We start from the raw sequence: 23,398 nt of genomic DNA on the forward strand, positions 1-23,398 counted from the left end.
TCAATCTCTACCACACACTGCATTTGCATGTAGACGTGTGTGAGTGGGCGGACAGGCAGGCAGGTACACATGCATGTACCCCCCAACACACACCTCAAGATTTCTTTGTTACAGTAATAGTAAGCATCACAACATTTATCTCCTATAGCCACCTAAATTAGAAAGGAGGATGCCACATAACTAGTAGATGGATAAGAGCCGTTCAAATGGTAAATAACCCGATTACCAATTCAGGGCTCTCAGCTATAATGGAGTCACCCTTTCCCTGAAAGAGCTCGATTCAATGTTTTTCTATTTAATAATGTACATAAACAAAAATCACATCAGAACAAGGGATGTACTTGCTTTAGCATTGGTAAGAAAAGATGTTTTCATCATGCTATCAGGATTTTTCTTACACCCAGAACTATGAAGCAGGTGGTGATACAAATCACACCCACACAGCTGTCACTAGACAACGACTTAAATGTATAAGCTTATTTAGTCTCTCCAACCAACCCATTCTGGAAGTGCAAGTACCACTAGTACCTTACAAAGAACATCCCATGAGGTTAACAGTAGAAATCTTCTATGAATAATAAGTAATAAACACAGAAGGCAGGAATGGAGACTGATGTTAATACAGTTAACCAGCAATCGCCCACCTAACACACTCTCTTGAAGACTCTGGCTCCCACTTGTTGCATCCTACATGTGTTTACGAGACAACCTGCCACTCCAGTATTGTTAATCTTCCTCACAGGAAACCAATGTTCAAGGCACTTTGTACCTCTGTAATCAAATCACCAAGGGTCTCAGAACCAGGTTCACCTCAAAAGGGCTCAGGCTCTATGTTCTCCTTTCCCAACAAGGCAGTGTCCACCATTCTTGACGGGAAATGCTCTATTAAAACAGCAAGAGCAGTATTTTTCAATCCCCAGCACAATACAAACTAGGCAGAGTGGTAACTTGCCTATTTTTTTGTTGGCAGAAGCAGGAGGTTTAGATGGTCAAGGTCATCTTTACTACAAAGTATTTTGGAGACTTGGGTTACATGAAAACATCTCAAAAACAAATAATAAAAACTCACAAGCAGTAAAAACTCAATAGGTCATAATTATCCATGATTTTTAAAAAGATAATTTGGGGCCAAAAGGTAGCTAAATGATTAAGAGTGCTTGCTGCTCTCTTGGATGACTCAAATTAGATTACCAGAACCTACATTAGCTGTCTCACAACCAGCTCAAGGGGACCCTCTGTGAGCCAGCTTGCTCTCCCTCCTCACTCACAATCTCTCTCAAACACAGCATAAACACATAGACATACATATATACATAGATTTTAAAATGAAAGAGATGATTTTTGAGAATAAGATAATTAGGAACTTTCATTTTAACTCTGAAGGTAATGCTAACTTGTTCCTGGAGACAAGTTGCATATACAAAACCACCACTAATTTGCCTCGTTTTGACAGTTTCTGTCCCTTGTATGTTTACCCTCAACAGCTTTTCTCATGTATAGCCAGGCCTGAGGATCATACTGCAATACGTACAAGTCATAGGAAAGACCATTTTTAAGAATGGAAGCATACTGATCTATTTATAGTCCCTTATTCCACCCTTTCCAGAGCGTCAGAACTACACAGCATACGCAGTCTTCTCACAGCGACGTCTTTCGTCCCTGCAACTGTGCTGTTAGAGAGCTCTTTCCTTCGTCTATTTGAACAGTACTGTGTTACACGGGGGCTGCAGTTCTGGTAGCCATCCACTCATTGAAGAATATGTCAGTTAATTTGGGGCATTTCTAAATAATATTCCTACAAATGTTTACATTAAAATTTTTGTGGCTATGTCTGCCAATTGCTTGGGTAGCTATCCATTTGGGGTTTAAGAGCTATCTCCTAAGATAAAGAACTTTTAATTTTATGAAACAGAGTCAGCATGAAAGGCAAGTTAAATGAAGAAGCCCAGCAAGTGTAACCTTCAAGTAGTGGGGAGTGTCAACTTCCTTGCTTATTTAATGTGTTGACAGATACACCCTTGATGTAATGAAAAGGTCACTTGGCTTCCATGGCCTTCCTCCCCAGAATCTAGAATATCAGTCTGACCACGAGTAAAATACTCATAGATTTCTATTGAGAAAACACTATGTTCTCAAAACCATCAAGTCATCAAAACAAAATTTAGAAGTTTGAGAAGGACCTGAAGAGATGAGTCAGGCTATAACAAATCCTGTTCTTTCAGAGGACCCAGGTTCAGCTCCCAGCACCCACATGGTAGCTCACAACAATCCATAAACTCTAGTTAAGTAAATCTGATGTCTTCTTCAGACCACCATGGGAGTCAGGCATACATAGTCTGAGAAATTGTCACAACTCAGAGCAGTCTAAAAGAAGCAGTGTTATGTAAGACCCTGGGTTGAAAAGAGCTATCAGGAGAAAAAAAAATCAAGAAAATCTAAATACATATAATTTGCAGTTAATAACATCAATTTTGACTTCTCATAACAGACATATATACAAACATAAAATTTGAGTAATGGGGAAAATTGAATATGAAGGAGGACCATAATCTCAATGATTTTACAACTTTTCTCTAAATCTGAAAGTATTCTGAGTTCCATTCTGGTTGGGAGGGTGTGAGAAAACGTATCACATAGCCTGTACACTTTAACCTCAACTCCCATGTAGCTGAGAATGTCCTTCCACTCCTAATCCTGACTCCATCTGAGTGCCAAGATTACAGATACACACCTCTACACACGGTTTTTAAAATCTCAACTAGTCTAAATTTTTTAAATATAAAAATTTATTTCATATGAAAATGAAACTATTTTAATGAGTTCTTTGTGCTTGACTCTAAAAATATTAAAGAGTCAGTAGTAGAGGTAATAAAAAGCAAGAATGACATAATCTACTGTGTCTATTTTATGAAGTCATGGGTTCCAAAGGAAGGGTCTTTGAAAATAGGATGAAATGGTAATCATATGGTCCTGTATGCTCAAAAGGAACTCACTAGAAAGTTTTAGAAAACTCAGGAACATTCACTGACAAGTACATAATCTCTGAGGCCATGGTAGACAGGGACAAGCTTCAGGTCCCTAGTGCTGCCCTCCCAGCACTGGCTCAGGCTCCTTCGGCATCAGCAGAGTCAGTCAGGGAAGAGAAACAATGTAGGTGCTCTAAGAGTCATGTCACAGGGATACTCATCTACATTGAGACATCCCCAAGTCCACATTCCAGAACTATACCCTTCCAGTTGGGGCATGTCCTTTCCTATAATCACAAGCCTCCCATGGGAATATCTAAGTGTCACCCTGTGGTAGTGCATCTTGATTGTCAATACGCCACTGGGAGATCTGTAAAGCACAGTAGGCTATGTCTATGACAGTGCTTCCAGAGACAATTCAACCCAGGGCTGGGATCTAATGAGATGGTTACTCTCTTGATGGATATGAAGGCATTATTTGGGTGTGGAGGAAGCTCAGAAGCAGGGCCTGTTTGGAAGAAGTGGGTAACTGAAAATGGGTATTTGGGGCTACACCTTTGGCTGGCCTCTTCCTATTTCACCATTTCTTTGCTTTCATGCCGCCATGATGTGAATTGCTCTGTTCAACTATGACTCTCCTGTATGGCTGATACTTCTGAAAATGTACACCGAGACTGACTCCTCTTCCCTTCATTTCATGCCAGGTATTTAACTGTGATAAAAAGCTTAGTTCCTCTCTTTCCTTCTTGGACATTTATCTGAGCACTAGCAGAGTACAGGATGCTGATGTGGCCTCTACAGGTATGCCACCCTTAGGTTTATGCCTTGAAAAATCATAATGATGCCTTCCTAAGGATGGGACCTAGCAGATTTCATCATCCACAAGGACCTAGAAGCTCGTCTGACATGTGCCTGCAATCCAGAGCACAGCAGCTTCTATCTCCTGGATCCACTAACAATGGCCACTGTCAGACAGGTTCACAATGTAAATTTATGATTAAATTTGACCCAGATGATCAATAATGTGCTACTATGCCACAGAAGAATTACCTAGTTCTCATGGAAGGAAAGTGCCAATGGGGAGCCATCTAAATATGAGCATATGCTTACATATTTGTGTTTCAGGGCTGAGTGCAACATTAAGTTAGTCCTTAGCCCAAGAGGTACCTGGCTACCTCCTTCTATAAGTATCCTGCCTCTGATACATGAAATACCCTCAAACCTTAACTACCTCAGGCATACCAGTCCTATAGAGTTCAAAGCCAACTCTCTCGGGAAAGCTTACATCACCAGTGTTCTTTCTGTTTCATACCAAGGGGGATCTTCTGTCCTTCTATATAGTTACATGTACTGAGAAGTCAGAACCATGAGGGCAAGCTATGGCTCCTAGGCAAGAGAAGCTGTGACTGCATGCAAAGATGAAATGCACTACCTCGGGCTCCCTGCCCCCATGCAACGGTCTCTCTTAGGAACAAAAGTGAGTGAGCTACATATGATTCTTGAATCCCTCTCATCAAACAAGCTTCCCACCAGCTGCAGCGTCATATCCACATGCAACTAGAAACATATGTGATTATAGCACTGTGACCTCTTGTCAGAACTGTCTCCGTGAACATCTCCAGAGGGAACACTTTGTGCTCCCTCAAGAACTTTTAAAATCTTCAGATATTAAAAAAGAAAAAAACCCGTTCCCTCTTAAGAAATATTATAGTGCATACACATTTGTTTTAATACACAGTATAGAGAATCCTAGAGTGGAGAGCTCTTCTTCAGCCTCCACCCTCTGTTCTGCAAATAAAACCTTGAACAAATAAATTTCAGAAACCACCATCAGTCCATGGTAGACCTAAGTCAGAGACACAAATGAGATGCTAAACTGATAATGTCCATAAAGTTACCCAAACAACTATAAAGAAATTTAATGTAGGCCAGTGAAATAACTCACAGTAAAGTCACTTGCTGCCAAACCTTGCAATCTGAGTTCTATCTCCAGGACCCACATGTTAGGAAGGAAGTGACCTCAGACGACCCTCTGACTTCCACACATGTACTGTGGTATGCATGAACACACAATAGATAAATGCTAAAACTTATTCTTAAAAGAGCTTTGTGCTTGAAATTTTAAGATTGAAACTCGGAGACAACCTGTATTGATCTCAATCAAGCGAATGCGGGGGGCTGACAGAGCCCAGCTTCATCCGGGGGAAGTGGTCAACCCAAAGCATCTGAGTCCATCCACACCACAGATCAGCAACCCTGATCTACCACTTCCTTCCACACACTGCTCACAGCACTCCAGAGTCATGGTGAACAATCAATGGGTGCGGCATCTCAAGCAATTTTCTATTATGACACTACAACTCTCAACACGACATTTAAGACATCAATTCTTTCCTCCCATCCTGCCATTCCCAAAGAAGAGGCAGAATAAATTCATTTTCTTTCCTAAGTAGCTGATATTAGTGCCAATGACCACTGGTGCTGTTCCATGTGCACTTGATTGGAGAAAACCAATGAATCAAAGCCCCGGTTTCCATAAAAGCCAATGCTTTCTGACATAAATGTGATGATGTAAGTTTAAATAATGAAGCAACATTTTACTTCCTTTTTATTCTTTCCTTCTTACAGTGGTGCTGGGGTTTATATCCAAAGCTTTCAATATGTTGAGCAAGCATTCTACCACTGAACTCTTACTTTAAAAGGAGGTATATTCCATTCATTCTACCACAGGCATTCCTGTGGTTAACCTGTGGAAGGTTAACTGTTTGAAGCCTGGAAGCCCAGGCTCCAGTGTTGAACCAGATATATTACCTTGCTCCTCCTGACTTCCCATGGTGTGACATTCTCTCTACTCACCACACAACATCCAGTCAACTCACCCAATCCAGCACTCCAATCCCAGCCCCTTTCAGCACCTTCCCCTCAAGGGGACCCTTCCTGCCAACCACACAAACTCACTCCCTGCCCTCAATCACCCTGTGCCATTCCTCTACACTGACACCTCTTCTGAGAACATCCATTGTCTACGACAGATTCCGCCCTTTCCCCAGAGTCCACAAACCACCTCAGACTACACACAGTCCTGCTGCAGCCAAGCCTTGCTTAACTCTTGCACCACCTCTCAGCAGCCACGAGCTGGGGCCTAGTGGTATCCCTCCACCTGCTTGCATTCTGTGTCTTTTGTTCTGGCACCTTTCTTCTTTTCTCTCAGAATTAGTGACCACAAGCTGCAGCACTCACCTAACAGGGAGCTATTTAACATATCATCTGGCACAGAATATTCACCCAATTAATGAGCACCATTGCTGTGATGTTACTGTTTGTATATGCTCTTTGATTGCCTATGAGCCTTCAAGCTCTGTACAGAAGAGGCTACTCACAGAAGTCAGCTGAGGGCCCAGTACAGGGCTCACCCTCCATGTACTTAGTGGACAGACAAGTAAGTGTCTGACAGCCACACGTGGTGTATAATGAGATTACACTTGATAATTCCATTTGCTTTAGGCAATGGTCAGAAGTAATGTCTCAGGTGCTTGGTGTCTGGTGGTCCCAATTTCCAGGGGTTTAGAGCCATTCACATCTATTCTACATACTTTGCAATCAATTATAGAGGGCCCAAGATAGGTGAAATACACAGGTATTTGGGATTTATTAATTCATGAGACTGCACAACTTTATTCTACAAGTGCCATCTTGGAAAAGAAAAAAAAAAAGGCAATGGTTGAGCTGGAGGGAGGAAGACTACTGACTGAAGACATAAGCCTTGCCCCATATTCCACTCAAAACCATCCTACTCCAGCATCGTGTTTGGATCCAAGTGTCCCACACTCAAGGTCAAGTGTTGTCTCACTGAGACAGATACCAAAGAGCACTGTGACTGAGATGGCTTCATGTTCTTTGTTGGTCTGAGCACCCTTGGTAGAATAAATAAGTTCTCTGCTTTCAACCTCTCCTTCCCAGAAATCCTGATATCCATACTTCAATAGGCCGAGCTAGCTCACTGAAGGAGGCACTGTAAAAACTAAAGTAGAACAAAGGCCAACCCATGGTGTTTCTTGGAAAGGACACTGTGTTTTATCATAAAACCAGGAGTGAGGGTGTGCATTGTTGGCTCAGTAACATTTTAGTTGCACCCACATATCATGCTTCGCCTAATGGATATGAAGAAGAAACTGGAGATTTTGAGCACTTTCCAGCAGCCAAGCTTTTCCATACACACTAATAGCACTGGAGTTAGATGATGAGATTTTTGTCTTATAGGTGAAAAAAGTGATATTCATGAAATTTGGACTGAGTCCAAAATCAGCAATATGTACTTGAAGCTACCAGGATTCATTGAGGGGTTTCCATGAGCTCCTCACACACTGCAGCAGTTCCTAACAAGCAAATAGCAGCTAAATATTTACACACAATGCAAATTATGGACAAGAGCTGGCCCTACAGGTGCAAACCAAACAGAGCCTGCTTCATACTTGGTGGATGGCTCAGTGACTCCATGTATTCAAATTTGCAAGTGTGACTTCATTTCAGACTCAGAAACCTGGGCTACCTACCACGTCAGTGGAAGAAGGGCACCTGAATAAACACATTCAGAATGAAAGGCCCAGACCCACCTATTTCTTCATGAACTGTGTGGAAGCTCAAAAAAGGACTGTTCATTGAGCCTTCATCAACCATTAAGCTCCTGAGTCCTCCAGTTCTCCATCACCTTCTCCTCCTAATCTAGTAGCCTGATAGGATATTGTTACTCTCATAAATGGGTCATAGTTGATAGGAATGAACTTAGTGAAGATGGTCACGAGTAGGCTTCTTGTAAATGAAATTGGAAGGTCACTGCCATTAACTTTGCACCAACCAGATGCACATCACTGAATAGTGGAAAGAGCTATTGGAAATCCTGAGATGGTTGTTATGGGCTCCTTAACTCAGGGTTCCTGACAGACTCCTTGCATCAGTCTCTTCCTGGGTAAGGGTACTGTGCACAAAAGGTAGGGGTGGGAGAGACATAGATAGTGCATTGTGAGGAAGATCCAATGTGCTTCTTGGTGACCATTATCTGTCATAAGATGTCACTGAGTTAACTTGCATTGTCTCTGCCCAGTCAGTATACTGGGGTGTAAGACAAAGACTAATAGGAGTAAGGATGAAGGCTCTTTAATAGAAGGTTCTATAAAGGACAATTAAATACAGTACTTGGCACCTGAGAGGACAGTCTATAAACTTCACAATTTTACTCTTAAGATTAGAAATCATGTAGGAACAGAGAGAACTAAGACAAGTTCACTTCCTGCAAGTTTACAGCCCTGTCAGAGGCACAGTCAAGTAGATCCTTCTGTTCTACTACAGCATTTTCCTGTTCTTTACCCCAAAGTGTCTAGAGAGGAAACATTTGAAGTCCACTACTTCCTGGGGCCCAGTTTTCTTATTCAATAGCTTCAAGCACAAATGGTAACCAGTTAGCTTAGCTCTAAAAATCCCTGTAAATAAATCCAACCAACTGAAAACCGAGTTACCTGTTTAACATTCAGTGACATCTTGTAGATGGACACGTATGTAGCATTCATGGGTTTTTTAAAGATTTATTTATTTATTACATATAAGTACACTGTAGTTGTCTTCAGACCCACTAGAAGAGACCATCAGATCCCATTAAGATGGTTGTGAGCCACCATGTGGTTGTTAAGGTTTGAACTCAGGACCTCTGGAAGAGCAGTCAGTGCTCTTAACCACTGAATCATCTCTCCAGCCCAGCAATTGTGTTCTTATGGGAATCTTTAAAACATTAACAATAGCAAACCTTATTGACCTCTTACCTTGGTTCTAGGTGCTACACTCAACCATAATTACATCCATGGCTTCATTCAACAACTATACAAGTCACAGTGACCTCAATGTTACAACCAATAATTCAAAGGAAAATAAACTGGAGTTTGTGCATAAAAACTAAGTCAGATTTGGATTTTAACCTGCTCACTGTGTTCTGGAGTCTCACAAGGGTTGGTTTGGTTTTATATTCTTAAAAAAAAAAAAATTTCATTTAAATTTCTACCTTTGTAAATATCCCATTTAACCTGAAGTTCTTAACTTTCGGTTCTTTGAACTAGATCACAGAAACCCTGTGCCCTGCCATACAATTGTACCAGGCAAGCTTGGAAATACATTGTAGTAAAATCACCATGGTGTCAAAGCTCAGTGATGTCTGGAATTTTAAAGTAGAATAGAACTGCTTAAGCAAGGATAAATTGGATAAAAGCTTTTGTATTTTAGTGCAAACAACGGTCTCAAATATGTAAACGAAGTTACCACAGAAAAGACACACATATGCTAAAGATTCTACAAGGCTGATTAACTAGGAGAGTTGGTAATGTTACAAATCTGCCAAAGTTTCTTGAGCTGTGCCTATCATTTAGTAGCATTGTGTCTGACCTAACAGTGCAACTGTTAGGTAAAAACTTTCGGACTATATTAATTTACTAGACCAGTAGCTTCTGAGCAACACAAAAGCAAAAAAAAAAAAAAAAAAAAACCAAAAAGTCATCAGACAGCATCTTATTTGCCCAATTTGAGGTAGACCAGTGTATCTGAAAAGTGCCTTGAGAGGCAAAGTTTAGACCAGAGGCTGAAGGAACACCCATTTAGAGCCTGCCCCACATGTGGCCCATACATAAACAGCCACCAAACTAGATAAGATGGATGAATCAAAGAAATGCAGGCTGACAGGAACCAGATGTAGATCTCTCCTGAGAGACAAAGCCAGAATACAGCAAATACATAGGCGAATGCCAGCAGCAAACCACTGAACTGAGAACAGGACCCCTGTTGAAGGAATCAGAGAAAGGATTGAAAGAGCTGAAGGGGCTCGAGACCCCATATGAACAACAATGCCAACCAACCAGAGCTTCCAGGGACTAAGCCACTACCCAAAGACTATACATGGACTGACCCTGGGCTCCAACTGCATAGGTAGCAATGAACAGCCTAGTAAGGGCACCAGTGGAAGGGGAAGCCCTTGGTCCTGCCAAGGCTGGACCCCCAGTGAATGGGATTCTTGTGGGGAGGGCGGTAATTGGGGGAGGATGGGAAGGGGAACACCCATATAGAAGGGGAGGGAGATGGGTTAGGGGGATGTTGGCCTGGAAACCAGAAAAGGGAATAATATTTGAAATGTAATTAAGAAATACCCAATTTTATAAAGATGGGGGGGGAAGGGGCCTTGACTTAAAATCTCTTGTTGTAAAACTACAAACAACTTCATGAAGTTGGTAACGATTAATGAAATCTAAAATGATCTAATGACCATATTTGGATCATTCAGAGGCAGTACACAGAATCATAATGGGTGGTCCTCAGTCATCTGGTAGAACAGAACACATGCCACTATTTTGTCCCTATTTTCTTCACATCTGCTTATCAAAACCTACTTTTTCTCCTCAATGTTAACTGCTAGCATAGTTAAGTCTCTTTTTCTTGACACATTTTTGTATCAAGTTGTAGTAAAGACATTTAAGACTACTTAAAACTATACATGTGCACACACATGTACACACCCTGCCTACCTTTCTTTTACTGAAATCTAATGTTTGGGGAGGAAAAGCATCATTGCTCCAACAGGCAACCCAAGAAGTTAGTTCTCAGTTAACCACCAGGGGGCAATAAAGAGCAACAGACGCTAGCGCTGTGTCAATAGAAAACCACTATGGGTATTTTCTAAGTGTTTACAATCACAGTAATGCCACAATCCTCATGTAGAAGTTCAAAACCTACAGAGTGCTCCTACAGAGGTGAAGGTAGGGTTCCATTTCCTAACATTTTAGCTGTACCCTCATTAGCTATTGAACTGCTTTCAAACTGCTCTGCTAATGCAGCTTGAATGGACTTCTAGATTCAGTGTAAAGTAGCCGGCCATAATATGCTATTATCATGTTATCCTACAAAGCTGGTTAAACGCAGAAAAGAAAAATCAGCATGGTATTTACTTAGAAAACATCTTTCAAGTTCTTACTCTGCCTAGGTCATCAGTATTTGCCATTACGGGTCTTTTTGAGAAGCAGACTAGGAAAACTGGATTGTAAGTCTTATCTAGATTCCTGGGTAAGATACTTTCTACAAAGGATTATACCTACTCAAAGCTCTGCCACATCGGCGTGACAACAATTATGTCATCACTGTCAATCTCCTTGCACAGAATTTCAAATTGGAGATGGAGAAGGAGGGGTGCTGCTGACACACAATTACTTTAATCACTAGCGAAGTGTAATGAATTGGTTTTCTGCATATTTTTCTTGGAGAAATAATACAAATTGTGTGAATGGTGAATCTTGGTAAGGGTGGCTATTTCTGTGTTCTGTGGTTAGGTTTAACTTTCAAGATGTAGGAGTAGAATAATGTATAGGATCCAAAATGTAAGAGATATAAATTTTGCTTTTTTGTTGGAACAAGTGGTTAAAATCTGTATACAGGGGCCTACTCCTTCTGAGCCCAGGATTATGAATCTGCAGGGAACAAATACAGAACAGAAACACTCTTCTAGAAATCATCCTTTAAGGTGAGGGCAGCACTCAGTGAGATCTTCAGTTTTCCTGTCATTAATTCCTTAGTGTATTTCTTTTATCAAAATCTAATCACAAATTCTAAAATCAGTTTCTGAGAAGACACTTAACTAGGGTGCAACTGTTCCTGAAGGACAGTCTGCTGACTCGCATACAGACCCAGATGACTGGGCTTAAGACCTAGGCTAGCACACTCTTAGAGGGTACAGATGCTGCTTATGGTGTAAGTACATATAAATGATGTCTGTTTTCCTCTATCTTCTTAGTCTTGTAAAAACTCGCAATTGGTTGTAAGGGTTCATACCTGTCATCCCAGAATTTTACAAATGCTATGCCAGGGGAATTGTGAATTTGAGCCCAGCCTGGGCTGTATTTTAGGCCAGCCAGGGCTTCTTGCCCAGCTAGTTCCAGACCCTACAGCTAAACAATGCAACACGCATGTGCAAGAAATGTTGTTTGGTTGCTTTCTGTTTTGTTTTCCTATGTCAAGGTCTCAAAGATCCCCACAAAACAAGCATCCAAATACTAAGCTCCAAGAAAATATGTTGTTATGATCATTTAGCCTGATCACTATTAAGCAAGAATTATCCCAAAGATACAAGTTGATCATGTTATCATGCTCACAAATTAAGAGGCACATAGAAAAGAACATTTAATGGAAGGGAATGTTTCATTTTCTGGTTTCTAAATGAAAAAAAAGTTGCTTTCTGGCAAACCAACAAACATTAATTAGGTAACTATACATAATGCCTCCAGAAGATTTAACAAATAATATAATCCAATTAGTTCTATAAAGTGCTATGAATGTGCCTGAGTTGTAATGGTAATTTGCCCATAATCAAAACTGTTACAAAATCATTTAAATTTTTAATCCCAAAGCAACCATAAATGGATGGTAATACAAACAAAGGTGTTAACATTTGGCACCATTTTGTCTGGTATTTTAATGCTCGGTTACTGTTTTCTTGCAGAAGGATATCCCTGTCCTAGGTATTTCAAAAGTGATTTTTCAAACACAGGATGACTTTTAGTATGTGAAAGCAGTTTTAAAAGATGTCTATGGCATCTGAACATAAAAACTTAGCCCTTAAATAATTCAACAAGCCTCTTCCCAGGAATCAGCCTGCAATGAAACCTCACTGCCTTTGAATACTAAGGCAAGCATTCATCATCAATTAAATACAAAACACAGAATTAAAGGCCCTGGCTGAGTTGAATTAAGAAGCTGTGCCAGCATAGACTATGCTCAATATGAGGATAGGGCAGGCATAGGGCAGGCACCTCAGAGATTCTAACCAAGCAGAACGGCTTCCATTTCCCAAACTGAGTAGATGTTCTGAAAACGGCTAAGACTGGAGATGGAGCTCCTGGTCTGTTCTATGGCCTCCTTGTAACAGGATGACAGTGTGAAGAATTAGATGAATATGAAGGTGGCTTCCTTCTCCAGTATCCAGGAAGGAGTGACAGAGATAGCAATTCAAAATGGTTGCTGGTTCAAGCTCTCCATGTTTAACAATTCATGATAGGTCTGGTGTCCTTGAAAATGGACAAGCAGTGCCACAGTCAGGTGACAATCCAGAAGAGTACATGACAGGATAAAAGGGCACCAGGATCATGTCCATTGCTGTGTAGGTTTGAGCCAGTTGTGTTTTGTGCCCAGACCTCACACTGCTATGTAACTGGTGGGTGGCCAGAGTTGACCAGTAGCTTTCAATCTGAGAACCAAAAAAGACTATCCAAGGAGAAGTGCCATGGCAACCCACACCCCTGCAGAGCCTACCATGAGACCCCAGGAAGCACACATTGCTTCTAGCCCTCCTGCTGCCAATGTCCCCAACTTTTGAATGTACTTCTTTGTAGCTTTAAAAAAAATTCTTAAGGCAAGAAAACAAATCTAAACACTAATTTTTAACATGACTCTAGATCCTACATGAGAATCATACATTACTCGATAAACTACATGAATAGATATTTATCCTTATTACTAGCATGCTTCATTTGAAAAGAAAAGTCTCCAAGAATCTTGAATCACTGGCAGCTGAGCAGCTCTGAGCCCTTCATCACATGCATGAAGAAAAGAGAAATGGGAAATAGGTAGGTCTGAGCACCATACAGTGATGCAGTCTCGGCCACCCCTGACAGATTTTTAATCAAGATATTCTTAACATTTTATATAAAGCAATACAAGTTTACCCACTTCCTGAAACACATTGGCTCAAGTGATGGTAACTGCATAGCCACTGTAGGCCCAGTCAGCACCGCCACTGCACCTATTCACATCACCCCCAGTGGCTTCCCTTACAAGTTGAACCTCTGTTATCTCCCAGCTTCTCAGCCTCTTGCTACTGCGCTCCATCTTTCCATAATGAGCAGAGCTGGTCAGAGTATGTAATAGCCATTCTTAACACAGTACCACTTTCCACTCGATGAAACCCAATGGAGCTGAAGGAGCTGTATAAGGTTTACAGCTCCAGTGTTACCTCACACACAAACAGAAAGCCAGTCATGTTCTCAATCTTTTCATCCTCACAGGAAAAACTTTGAAATGTGAGCCTTCTATGGTATCAGGAGGCCAGGGGCCTTAAAAGAGGGATAGGTCATGAGGGTAAAGGGCCGCGCCTGTACTAGTTACTTTTCTGTTGCTATGATAAAATGTCATAACCAAAGAGACTCAGGGAAGAAAGAGGTTATTTTGGATTATGGTTTTAGAGGGTAAGGGTCTACCAAGTAAGGAAAGCATGTAGCAGGCAGGCATGGCAGTACAGCATGGTGGCCAGAGCAGATAGCGGAGACTTTACATCCTCAACCATAGCACAAAGAAGAGAAAGCAAACTGAAGTGTGGTGAAAGGCTTTAAACTCTCAAATCCTATCTCCAGTGATCTACTTCCTACACAAAGCCACATCTAAATCCCCCAACAAATTGCCACTAACTGGGGACTAAGCTCAAATGTCTGAGCTCATGGGGAATGCTGTTCATTCACAGTCCATGAATGGAATCATTACTCTCACAGAAAGATATCTAGTCCCTGCCATATTTCCACATAGCAAAAGTTAGTCCACCTGACCTGGAAGATGCTCTAAGTCATCCACAGCCCTCTCAGGCGTCTACCCAACTTCTGGTGATTTAGTCATATGCCCATGCATATATCTGGGTACTCCGTGCTTCTTTGTTACAGAAGCCTCAGCACATAAGACCTCTGAGTTGCAGTATTCTGAACATGGGACATGACTACTCTTTCCCAGAAACTGAGACCTTAAATAGTTTAAAACCCATGTATAGGGACTGTGTTTTGATTAACCCATACCCACATCTGGATGTGTACAATCCTTTCAACAAGTATCTATTAAAATCTACCAGAATTTAAATTTTCTGTTAAAATATTTTAGTATGTGTGAGTGTGTGTGAGCATGAGTGTGTGTCACACATATGCATACATGTTCATATTAGGCAAGCACATATGAATGTATGTGCACATGCACGTGGAGGCCAGCAGACAACTTCTGGTGTAATCCTCATGAATGTCAATTCACCTCCTTTGAGATAAAGTTTCTCACTGGCTTGAAATTCACCATTTAGGACAGACTAGATGGCCAGAGGGCCTCAGTGATCCTCCTGTATCAACACTGGGATTGCAGATTCACACCACCACAGTCACTCACTCACACCACCACACACACTCACTCACTCACCACCACACTCACTCACTCACTCACACACACCACCACACTCATTTTTTATGTGGGTGCTGGAGGACTGAACTCAGTTCCTTGTGCCTGTGCCATCTCCCCATCACTAAAAGTTTTTAGCAAGATTCAGAATTAAGTAAGTTAATAATTTATAACAAAGCCCTTCTAATGTTACAATGATATCCAGACTTGGCCTTCATCTTTACACTCTGTTGGCAAATGGCTGTAATGATTAATTGAAAGAGAGATCATTTAAGACCAATATACTGTCTAAGTCTAAGGAGGGTTTCATCATTTCTGCCTATGTCAATAACCTAATGCCTATGCTTGACACATGGAATTAACAGTACATGTTTAATTGCTCATGCAGTGCCTACTTATTTCCTATTTTGCTACTAGCATGCAAATTTTCCTAAATATACATCATCTTCTTGCAGCCAAACCAGTCATAGTGAGGCTAGTCTGTAACCATAGGAATGGCTTCCCATACCCAAGGCAGTATAATGAAGCACCTAATGTTCTCTTGGCCCTAGTGCAGGCATGGTCCTCTGTCTGGCACTAAGCCCTCCTCCCCAGTCTACTTCCCTGGGTCCTTGGAGGAGACACAGACAAAGCATGTTGAGACTGTTGGTGGTATACCATGACAGACACGGGTGAGCAGACCCCAGGGAGGGAAAAACAAAGTTAAGTGCAACCTCAGAGATTGAGGGGTAGGTGTTGAGTTACTGGACAGTGATAAACTATCAGTTCTGAATTTGCCAAGGTCATGAATCGATTTGTTTCTATCACTCTTCACCCAGTGAGTGTTTCTGGATGGCCCACCTTCCCCAGGCATCAGGAATACAGTGACAAAATGAGGCTTGCATCCAACAGAAAGACAACAGCTACAGAGCCATGTTTGCTGCTCCCTACCATCACAGGGTGCTCAGGAGGTACAGTATCACACAGTGCTGCTGTCCATGGCCTCTGCAAGGAACCTCTTAAAGCTCCTCCACTGTGAAAAGTTCAACCTGAGTCAGGACTCCATACAAATCTGTCTTCTCTAGTATACAATGGAGAGGTTAAGGACAAAAACTGGATCTTATTCTCCCTCTGTGCGTGCGCCAAGTTACAGACTGATGCTGCAGCTATGAGTGCTTATCTTGAAGAGTCCAAGTCTCTTCAGTGCTGCTGTCTGATGCCATTTTAGAGCTAAATGGCATGTGCTGACACTGGAACCTAGAGTAGACAAGACATCTGTCAATTGTTACTTCTGCCTCCATGGTCTTGTTCTAGACTTGGAATGTTACAGATGGAAAGTGTGAAATTCAATCCAGGATGGAAAGAGATGGTTTTTCCTATAGTAAACACACACACATAACAAGGCCACGATGAGCACACATCACGAGGTAAAATTACATTAGTAAATTATACTGAAAGGAAATGGCCATGCAGTAAACTTCCAAGGCCATATGACATCTCAGTGAGCCCACCATTTCTGATTAGATAGAGCAGCAAGGACTTATACCCAGCACCTGCATGTCTGCACAGCAGACCCTGGCTCACGCAGACACAACTTACACTGACATCGGAGTGGGCGATGTGGAAAACCACACAGAAATTTACCACTGACAAAATCATCACAAGTCAAACTGAAAAGAGGAATGAGAGTTCAGTAACAGAAAAACTAAAAATTAAAATTCTATTTTTGTAATATTACCACATATGTGCCCCAAATCATGTGATGAAAATGAAAACAGAAATAAGCTTATATGTGACATAATGTAATTGATAATCATAAGGGAAGTGCACTGGTAACACTCAATTGTGAGCACATTTGACATTTTAAATTGACTGAATTTAGGCAAACAAATTTAAACTTCCTGAGAACTATTAATTAAATGGTTGTAATATACTTATCAATAGTTATAAAACCCAGAAGAGTTTAATATAAATAAAGCTTTAAGAATTTCTACAAAATGAATGTACAAATTTATCCACGAATGCTTAAACTTCAGCTTTTTTTTTTTTTCTGGAGCTGAGGACTGAACTCAGGGCCTTGCACTTGCTAGACAAGTGCTCTACCACTGAGCTAAATCCCCAACCCAAACTTCAGCATTTTCAAATATTTCAACCCCAATTATCTAACTTTTATAACTGGAAAAAGTGAATATTTGCATACAATTTTCAAAACTGCAGGATTGAATGGTACTTAATTATCAACAGACCAACCTGGTCAGTATAGCCATGAAACTTGACTAGAGACCAACTATCCTTCTGTAAATACTTGCTGAACATGAGAAGGTATAAACGGCCTTTTGTTTCTAGGATACTCCTAAAAGTAGGCCTCCCAGCTGGCCAAGTCAGAACGTCCTTCTAAAGCACTCGCTGCTGCTGTGGCAGGAACTAGTGGAGTCAAAGACTGGCTCATCTAATTAAAATAATAAAACAACTGGCTATCGATTTATTCCTGACACACAAGGAAAGCTAAGAGTACTGGCTGCATATCCGCCTTACCCTCAGTACAGTTCTACTGCAGCTGGCCCTGTGACAAAGAACGTCACCTGAGCGGTAAGGTAAGAGGACAAGAGAACAGCATCTTAGCCTGCAACAAATCTGAAGCAAACTGATACTGTGATTAACCTCTCCCTCCATTAGTTAAGGGTCAGGTTCAAATGATGAATAATTTAAATATCTGTATGTCAACAGAGAATCCTGCACACACTGGCCACATCCACACAGATTTTATCTGGCTAGCACTATGGTCATACTTTCCTTTCTAAATAAACTTTATTTTTAAAGCAGTTTTAAATATATAGCAAAATTTACTTCAAAGTGCACAGTGCCCATACCAATCTTGTGCTATAGAACAATTTCCCTGGTAACCCACACCAGAGTGGGGTTGTGTATAAGTGACGAGTTCACACTAACAAGCATACCATCCCTGCCTGTAGATTATATCATAGCTGTTGTTTAGCTGTTTTGTTGTAGTAGTAGTAGTAGTAGTAGTAGTAGTAGTAGTAGTAGTAGTAGTAATTTGAACAGCCCCTGAAGAAAGAGAAGGGCTCATTCAAGATTCAAGAAGATTATGGAATTCATAAACATCAAGAATTTCCTGGAAGTTACAAGATCAAAAGTTGTATAAGCAATGACAATGGCTGAGGAGAGGAGACTCTCCACCAGTCTTGCAGCCAAGCTTTCTACAAATCATGCAGCAGTTCCAGGAGCCAGATTTTACAAGTTGTCACCGACACTGGGGTGGGCTTTCTTGGATGTAGGAACCTTTGAGTCATCTCTGCTCCTGTAAATAATCCTGAGAAACTCACTAGGCCAACATGGTGCTATCATTTCTTTGATCAGCCATCAGTGCTCTATGAGGGATGAAGAAACATTTGGTTCAACATTCCCAAGGAAACTCATACAATAAGGGCTCGAAAACCATAGTAAATACACAAGAGTTTTCTTCATATTCTCTAAAACTTCCTGGATTGAAGGCTTGGTCACAAGCTTTAAGTATTATTGTGAAGTGGTACAAACTTTAAGTAGAGCCCAACTGGAGAAGATCACTGCGGTCATGGCCTTGGAGAGTATATTGGCCCCATTCCCTCTGTTTTTTGTTTTGTTTTGTTTTGTTTTTTGCTTGCTAGCTTCCTTATAAGATGCACAACTTTCCCCTCACAAACATTTCTGCTAGCATATACTGCCAAGTCATAGACCTTAAACCAAACGAGACGACTGCCATGATCTAAAAGCATGCATTAAGGAATTTTCTCATTTAAGTTGATTCCTCTGGGTATTTTATCAGTGCAATAGAAAACTGATAGCGCACTGCATTGGTGTGGGCAAATGTACAATACCAAATACAATAGCAAAACAATAGTTTCATAGTCATAATATTCCACATTTGACTTACTCAATCCTCTACCCCATTAGTTCACAAAGCCACTCATCTATTGACTGTCCCTGTGTACTTCTGCCTCTTTGAGAATGTCACAAATAGTCACAGTTACTACACTGCAGATCTGATGAAATATTCCCTTACTGCTATGTGCTGGGATTACAGATAGACCTGAGCCACCATTCCTGGATCCAGAAGTACATTTTTTTACTGTAAGTTTTATAAAAGACAGAAGAAATACAAGAGTGGATTCATCTTATTAATCTCATGAATGAAAATACACTTGTGATAATCACTTGAACAGATCAGGTGAAATCTACATATCCCTCATGCAGTGAGTGAACCTATTACAGGAAGAGTCTTACCAGCTATGAGAGCAAAGGAGACAAGAACAGGACACCCTGAAGACCTTGAATGCTTCCAGGGGACTTTAGCAGTAAATCACATTAAGCATCTTGCTGCCTACTTTAGACAAGAGTTACAGCAACAGACACCTTGCTTTGCAAACGTGCTGAGAACCTGTGAGTGCGCCCACCTAGCTACACCATTTAATCTTCACTATAGTGGATATTAAGTTCTTAGAGGAGATAAACACTAAGGTTTAAGTCATTTGTCTTGATTTTGGATTCTCATACATGGGGCAGAATTTTCTGGAGGGGAGTAAATTTAGTGCCCTCAAACTCCACCTCAAATTGCAACCCCTCAGGGGTCTACATCTAGGAATCTGCATCCCCAAGCTGCTGCTGCCAGAAGCTCTGATGGAGGTGGCAGGAGGCAGAGTGAACACTCCCACACACTACCTCCTCCCTGCAGCACCCGGTACTGTGATCCCCTTAATTGCCTGTACCACTCTGTTGAGCTCCTACTACTCTTTCCTGTGTGCACTGAACTTACAAATAAAAGCAGAAGTGAATGCAGACATTCTGTAAGTTTATAAAAAGAGGGTTCACCTGAAGGAGAATTAACTGGAACTAGGATTATCAAGAGCAGGAAAATGCAGTAGAATGTACCTCACGAACAGCTCCCTGCTGTTGAAGGAGTCAGAGCCCTAGTTATCACTGTTACCCTACAGCAATTTAGCTTCAGTTTGCAAAGCTCACTGTTGGGCATTAAGGAGATGCCCTTCAATTGTTTTTATGCTAATAAAGTTTTATTTGTTATATAAATGAGTTATATAAGTAAAAAGTCTACTTAGCATGGAGATGTGAACATGTGTCTATTTATATGCTAATTCGGAAAAAAAAAAGCCCAGGTGTTTTAAGTAATACCACTGTGAACATGATTACATTTCCTTTCCATGCAAACACAAACTGCCGATGAACCAGCATTAAACAGATCCGTTACCATATCCACAATTTTCCAATCAATCTCCAGCTCTAACCACCAAACTGAAAACCATAGCATTTAATACAAATACTTATTTAAAAAAAAAAAAAAAAAAAAGCAGGTTTGCAACATTTTTAGAAATAACCCTGCATTCTATCTAGAGACTACCCCATACAGTGCATGCCAAGTGAAATTATTCTATCATATCAAGAATCCAACAATATGGCTTTGACTATTTCTACATGAGTAATTTTCCAAAGGTATTTCATTTCATGTAAATACCTAAACTCTGAAACTTTCATTCTTGAATAGTTCACAACTCCTTACTTTCCAACTCCCCCAGGAAGGCAGCTCAATGCTGATGCTCTGAGGTGTGACTCATTCAAGTGGTTCAAGTAACATTGTGTCAGGTGAAGGGCTCAGATGCTAGGTTCTAACACTGTCCAGCTGGACAGTATGAAACCAGAAACCTCCACATAAATATCTCGTTAAGAAGCACAGTCCTGGGACACCTAGAAAGTGAAAGGAGGAAGGTCATAGAGAACAGGGATTAGACAGCATGATGCAAGTCAGTGGGGCAATGAAAGGGTCCCCTGGCAGGCAGGCATTCCTTCCATAGTAACTTACCATGGCATGAGGACCCACCCAAAGTGCTGCCACCTCACTACATCCAGTCCTCTGATCCCAAGAAGCCTGGACTCTTTTGCATCTTTGTAGCCTTCACAAGCTCACTGCTTAGCTCGCAATGACCTCTGAGGTGTGCTAAAGATGGCTGCTTATCTTGTGCACATTTATCTTGCCTTCCAAACGTACTTAGCTCTAGTGGAGCCAGTCTTCACCTCATAATGCTTCGGCTTCTGGGATTCTCAGCATGTTGCCTTGCTATACACATAAATACCGCTGATTGTCAGAATCAGTTCCTACTTTGTTGACCAGATTTTGCCCACACTTCCTGGTACTAGATCAGCTGCCTGGTTCACATTCCAGAATAGCTAAGAGCTTCTGGTGACGCTCTGTCATACTCATCTCAGAAATTCTTAATCTTCATCTCTATCACTATCTTTATAAACTTCAGTATACTTTCTAATTTTAGTGTGACTTTTGAAAAGAAGGATTTAAAAACGAAAATTTTGAAATATCATGTTACACTTGCTTTTTTTCCCCCTATTCAAATAGTAGCAAAAATTTAGTGGAAGTAACTTCCATAGAATAGAATTCTACAAATACTCTATTATACTAGTAAATTACTACATAGATACATATACAAAGAGAGCTATATAACACAATAGTTAAACCAATTTAAGAAACATACACGTTTCTTGCTCTTCTAAAACTGGTGCACAATCCAGACTAATCATAACAGAATTCAGCAAGAAGATTAAGTCAGTTTTGAAAGAAAAAGATAGCACATCACAGCATATTCAATCTTTTTTCCCTTTCCTATCCACTAGACCAACTGTAAGAGATGTTGACAGATGGTCATCAAAACCTACTACCTGCCCAGGGACCTGAAGAAATAGTTCCACAGCCAAGGGCTTGCATATAAGCATGAGGACCTCAATTCAGATCCCCAGCACCCATTTTAAGCCAGGCATAGTGATGGGTCTCTGTGATAATAGAGAGAGAAGGGTCCTGGGGTCTCTCCTCAGCCAGTCTAGCCAACAGTGAGCTCCAGGTTCAACGATAGGCTGTCTCAAGAAAACAAGATAGAAGGCTAGAAAAAAACAGCTCACCAGTTAAAAGTACTTGCTACTTCTTCCAGAAGGCTGGGATTTCAATTTGTAGCACCCACGTGAAAGCTTACAACTCTAACTCCAGGCCTAGGGGATCAGGCTTCTTTTGGCCTCCCATCGGCATTGTATTCACATAGTGAACAGAGTATTCAGGCAAATACTCACATACGTGTGTGTGTGTGTGTGTGTGTGTGTGTGTGTGTGTTTTCAAAGTTTTAACTTATAATTATATATGTAACATATAGTATTACATATTTTTATGTATGTACAAATCCCCCTCCCCCCAGCGAGTGAGTGGGAAGCACATCTGAGGGTTACCTCTGCTCTCCATACTCACATGTCTGCACAGCAACTGTCCCATCCTCCAATGCATGGCTATTCTTTATACCTAAGCTATTTGATGGCTCTGGCTATATACTTTCCATCCATGTTCTTTTTATTCCTACCAGCATCAATGGAGCCGTCTACATTTGACCACACAAATGATAAGGGTACTCAGCTCTGACCTTAGGAATGCAGGGGAGGAATCTCTATCTTTGGATAACATTAGAAAGCAGAGTCGTGACCTAGAACACGCCCTTCAAACAATTTTGATAGAAAACTTCTGTTCTTTAAGCTACTATACTGGTACCGTTCTAAAGGAGCCTTTTGCTCTAACACAGTGCTCCTTTATTTAATAATGTCAAAATTAAATAAAAATATATTAAAGCCTTCATGCACACTAAAAATTTGTCACCATGATTCTACTGCTCATATTTATCAAAACTCAACCATAGTTAACATTTACAATTTTAATGACATGGCTTTTGCTGTTTTGTTTTGTTTTTGTTTTGCTTCATTTAATTTAAACAAAGTCTTACTCTGTAGTGCAGCATTCTAAAAAAAAAAAAAAAAAAAAAAAATGGCTGCTAGGCGGAATTCCCTCCCAGCCCCTGCCCCTTCATTCTTCCCTGTACGAGATGCCCACCGGCTGAAGAGCATGTGTGAAGTTTTTGTGTAAATACTTGCAATGCTTCTTGGCTAAAACTTTTCCTTTTCCTTTTAATTCTGACTTACAGAGAAGGAAATATCTGTGACACAGAGGTGAGAAAAGAGGAAACCTGCACCTGCACGTTCTCAAGGCAGACACTCACTGCTCACGTGCTTTCTTTCTGCTTGCTTTCTCGTTTGTTTCCATCCTCAGACATGAAAGGTTATTTCTCAACACAGTCTGCTTTACTGACACCTCTGTATACAGCATCTATAACAGAAGTCCAAGA

General features: G+C 40.9%; 1 long non-coding RNA gene across 1 annotated transcript in view; it reads right to left on the bottom strand.

Moving 5' to 3' along the window:
* Positions 1-22,891, bottom strand: part of LOC116915202 — a 40,441-nt gene extending 17,550 nt beyond the window's left edge. Inside the window, exon 1 of the long non-coding RNA XR_004389854.1 lies at positions 20,734-22,891. This is a non-coding gene — a long non-coding RNA (uncharacterized LOC116915202). The remainder of the gene's footprint in view (positions 1-20,733) is intronic.
* Between the last annotated feature and the right edge of the window lie 507 nt (positions 22,892-23,398).

The sequence above is a fragment of the Rattus rattus genome, chromosome 14, assembly GCF_011064425.1.
Source record: "Rattus rattus isolate New Zealand chromosome 14, Rrattus_CSIRO_v1, whole genome shotgun sequence".
NCBI lineage: Eukaryota > Metazoa > Chordata > Mammalia > Rodentia > Muridae > Rattus > Rattus rattus.